This window comes from Castor canadensis, chromosome 16, assembly GCF_047511655.1.
Source record: "Castor canadensis chromosome 16, mCasCan1.hap1v2, whole genome shotgun sequence".
In the NCBI taxonomy this organism is placed as follows: domain Eukaryota; kingdom Metazoa; phylum Chordata; class Mammalia; order Rodentia; family Castoridae; genus Castor; species Castor canadensis.
In genome coordinates this window covers 40,852,875-40,857,497 of record NC_133401.1, presented here as the reverse complement: position 1 = coordinate 40,857,497, position 4,623 = coordinate 40,852,875, and the positions used below count along the sequence as shown (strand labels likewise).

The 4,623-nt window shown below is 34.9% G+C and overlaps 1 non-coding gene across 1 annotated transcript; it reads right to left on the bottom strand.

Moving 5' to 3' along the window:
- Positions 1-247: 247 nt before the first annotated feature.
- Positions 248-355, bottom strand: LOC141418295 (U6 spliceosomal RNA). Its single transcript, XR_012442977.1, has one exon. It is a non-coding gene; the product is annotated as a U6 spliceosomal RNA (small nuclear RNA).
- Positions 356-4,623: the final 4,268 nt, after the last annotated feature.

Genomic DNA, 4,623 nt, shown 5'->3' with positions numbered 1-4,623 from the left:
AATTTACATGCAACAGGATGTATTTTTAGGTCTACAGTTCTATGAATTTTGGCAAATGCATGCAATCCCAGTATCAACTCTACCAAAATGAATGTAGAAAACAGCTGTATGGACTCCCCCAAACGCCCCCGTGTCTCTCAAGTCAACCCCACTCCCCACAGCACAGATCTGTTTTCTACCCTTAAAGATTCGCCTTTTCCAGAAAGTCATATAAGTGGAATTACATAACACACAACCTTTTCTTTCTAAAAATATGGAACGCTTCATGAATTTGCATGTCATCCTTGTATAAGGGCCATGCAAACCTCTGTTATCATTCCAATTTTAGTGCATGTGCTCGAACATAGCATAACACGCAATCTTTAGAGTCCCACTTCTTTTACCAAGCTTGATGAATTTGACAAGTTTTGATACCAACATATATCAGTACGATTATTTAAAATAACTAGACAATTAAAGTATGAAATTATTACTTTTCTCGACACTAGTCCTTTGTTGGGTACAGGTTTTGTAATAGTTTCTCCTCATCCATAGCTTGTCTTTTCATCCCACTAGCAAGATCTTTTACAGAAGAAAAATTTAAACGTATTTTAATGAGATCCAACTTGTCAAATTTTTCTTCTTATGAGAGTTTTGATGTTGAATGTTACAATTCACCTAGCTCTAGACCCTGAAGTTTTTTTTTCCTAATTTTTCAAAAGGTTTTATAGTTTAACATTTTACAGTTAAGTTTGTGTTCCATTTAGTGTTAATTTTTATAAGATCTGAGATTTAGGTAGTTCTTTCCCTCCCTCTTTTCCTCTCTCCCTTCCTCCCTTCCTCTCTCCATGGATATCCAATCACTTCAGTAACATTTGTCCCATCTATTGAATTCCTTTTACACCTTCGTCAAAATCAATTTGGTATATTTATGTGGGTCTAATTTGAGATTTTTAATGTTGCTCCATTGATCTATGTGTCTTTACCTCCACCAGTGTCACAGTCTTGATTACTGTAGCTGTATAATAAGTCTTGAAATCGGGTAGATGGATTCCTCTCACTTTTTTCTTGTTTTTAATAATTATATTGGCTATTGTAGCTTCTTTGATTTTTCTCTGTAAATTTTAAAATATTCTTGTCTGTGTCTACAAAACACATTGCTTGGATTTTGATAATAATTGTGTTTAACTTATGCTGTAGACCCTTGATCTATGAGTTCAAGACCACCGTGGAGGAAAACCCACACACGCTCAGGTTGCAGAGTGCAGTACTGTACTGTGGATGCTGGATTCACTTTTCCCACAGAGCCACCCAACTTTTGCTAAAGACAGAACACCTTTCAATACATCTCAGATTTTCACTTTATCACTTCAGTTAAGCATATTCCTTTTTACCTTGCTTTTTGGGCATCTGATTTTGGGAGGCAGATTTTCACAAAATTAAAGCAGGAAGACACTCAGCAGATCACGCACTGATTTCAACAAACCTGAGGATAATGTGAGATTGACTGAGAGCCACTACCCAGCCACTGAGCTCTGAGATGCATAGGAGAGAATTACAAATTCATGTTTTTGAAATTTCTTTTTTTATTGTTGTTATTTTCTGTCTGCACTTGGTCAAAGCCATGTGCAATAGATCTGCCAATAAGGCAGGCTTGCTGTATATCCTTTTTGGGGGAAATTGACATCTTTGCTATGTGAAGTCTTTCAACTGGTTTATTTATGTATTTGACTTCCACTTTTCAGCATGCAAGTCCTGTACATGTTTTGTTAGATTTATACCTTTCTCTTTTATTTTTGAGTGATTCTAAATGGTATTGAATTTCAACTTTCATCATCCAGATATACATGGCTAACATATAGAAATACAAGTGATTCTGGTATGTTTGTCTTATCCTGCAAACTTGTTGAACTCATTTATTAGTTGTAGGGTTTTGTCTTTGCTGTTAGATGCCTTAGAATTTTCTACATATATAATTATGTCATTTGCAAATTCTGTATGCCTCTTACTTACTTTCTTCTTTTTTTTTCTTTTTTGCCTTATTGCACTGGCTAAAATGTCCAGTACCTAAGGAGTAAGAGGGATGGGATCAGATGAACATCCTTACCTTTTTTTCTGATCTTATGGGGAAAACATATAAAAACCTTTCACTATTAAGTATAATGTCAGTTGTAGATTTTCTGTAGATGTTTTGAACAAGTTTTGAGGTAGTTCTCCTCCATTCTTCTTCTTCTTCTTCTTCTTTTTTGACAGTACTGGGGTTTGAACTCAGAGCCTCACACTTGCTAGGCATCTGCTCTACCACTTGAGCCACTCAGCCAGTCCCCTAATTTTTCTGGGTTTTGAATATAAATGGGCTGAGTAATTTTTTGGCATTAATAGATAATTTGCCTGATGTTTCTTCTTTAGTTTATCTATATAGAGGTTTGCATTGACAGATTTTAAAATGTTGAAACAATATTGGGTGGAGGAATTTATGATATTTGACAATATCACAATGAAAGATCTTCGAACAATTAACGTATGCTGAAAAAGGAAGCACTATTTGGTCAAGGTGAACAATTCTTTTTCTATATCACAAATTCTGTTGGCTAATATTTGATTAAGGAATTTGTGTCGATATTTGTGGGGATATTTGTCTGCAGTTTTTTTTTTTTTTTGATATTGTGTTTGTCTTTGGTTTTCATACCATGGTAAAACTAGCTTCATAAAATGAATTTAGATGTCTTTCTTCCTTTTCTATTTTCTGGGAAAAGATTTGTGCAGAACTGGTGTTCCTTTACACACTGGGTAGAATTCTCCAGTGAGGCCATCTGGGTCTGGAGATTTCTTTTTTTGGAAGATTTAAAATTGTGAATTCAATGTAATTACCAGGACTACCCAAATGATCTGCTTCCTATTTGGGGGTAGTTTGTGTTTTTCAAGGAATTGATCCAATTTTAATCTAAGTTGTCAGGCTATGTGTGTGGGTTTTTGTAGAATTCCCTTATTATCTGTGTGATGTCTGCAGGGCCTGTAGTGATTGCCCTGGTTTCATTCCTAATGTTAGTAATTCATGTCTTCTCTCTTATTCCTTTCATTAGCCTTGACAGAAGTGTGTCAATTTTATTGAAGGAATCAGATCTTTGCTTTGATTTTCTGTATTGCTTTACTGTTTTCAATTTCATTGATTCTTGCTCTTATTTCTGTTGTTTCTTCTCTGCTTGCTTTGGGGTCTTCAGTTTTGCTTTGAGACTTTCCCCCATCCTGTATTAATTTGGTGTTCTCTCTTAGCACTGTTTGAGTTGTGCCCAAATCTTGATGTGTTGTATTTCCATTTTCATTCACCTCATTGTATTTTTATACATCTTCCTCAAGGCTGTCCCTTTGACTCATGGATTCTTTAGAAATGAATCATCTAATTTTGAAGTGTTTGGAGACTTTCCTGTTCTCTCTCTGGTACTGATTTCTAGTTTCATTCAATTGTGTTTGAAAAGCACACTTTGTGTGAGTTCAATTCTTTAAAACCCTTATTGAATGGTTCAGGATATTATCGATTTCAGTGTATGTTCTGTGGGCAATTGAAAAGAGTGTGTTTCAACTGCTGTTGAGAGGAGTGTTTTCTAACACTCCATCAAATCCTGTTTGTTGATGGCATTAAGTTCTTCAATATTCTTGCTGGTTTCCTGTCTAGTTGTTCTATCAGTTATTGAGAGGGTATGTTAAAATCTCCAAAAATAAATGTGGATGTATTTTTTCACTTTTTGGTTCACTGTTTCTGCCTCAACCATTTTGCAGTTGTGTGTTTTGGTGCATACACATCGAGAATTACTACATATTTTTTGGTGGACTGACCTTTCTTTCAGTACATGGTACCCTTCTCTGTTTCTGGTAATTTTCTTTGTTCTGAACTCATTTTCATGGTAATACTGCCACTCTTTTTTTTTGTAGGATTGATGTCAGTATGATGTATCTTCTCCTACACTTTTAGTTTCATCCTGCATTATTATGATATTTGAAGTGAGTTTCTTGTAGATAGAGTATAGTTGGGGCACAGCTTTTTATGACAAATCTCTGTGTTTTAATTTGTCTATGTAGACAATTTACTTTTTCTTTTTTGTCACACACTTGGGATCAAATCTGGGACCTCGTGCATGCTAGACAAGTGCTTTTCCACTGAGGTACAGCCCCAGTCCCAAGAATTTACACTGAATGTTATTATTAACATTCATTTATGTTTGTTTACTGGATTTTTTTTTGGTGTATCTACTTATTTTTCCTTCCTTACTGTTGGTTACTTGAACATTCTTTGACATTCCATTTTGACTTGCCTGTAGTATTTTTGAGTAAATCTTTTTATATAGTTCATTTAGTGGTTGCCTTACGTGTTACATTATTTGTACATAGCTTCTCACGATCTACTGGTATTGTTATCTTACCAGTTCATAAAGTGTAGAAGCCTTATGTCCCTTTCTCTTCCCACATTTGTAGTATAATTTTCTTAAATATTCTCTCTGCACAGATTAGAATCACATCAGACAATGTTATCATTTTTGCTGCAACCAGCATATGTAGTTTGGGAAACGAGAGAAGGAAAATATATTGTATTTGCCTGTATTTTTACTAACCATGTTTTTCATTCCTCCTCAAATTTCATCAATTATC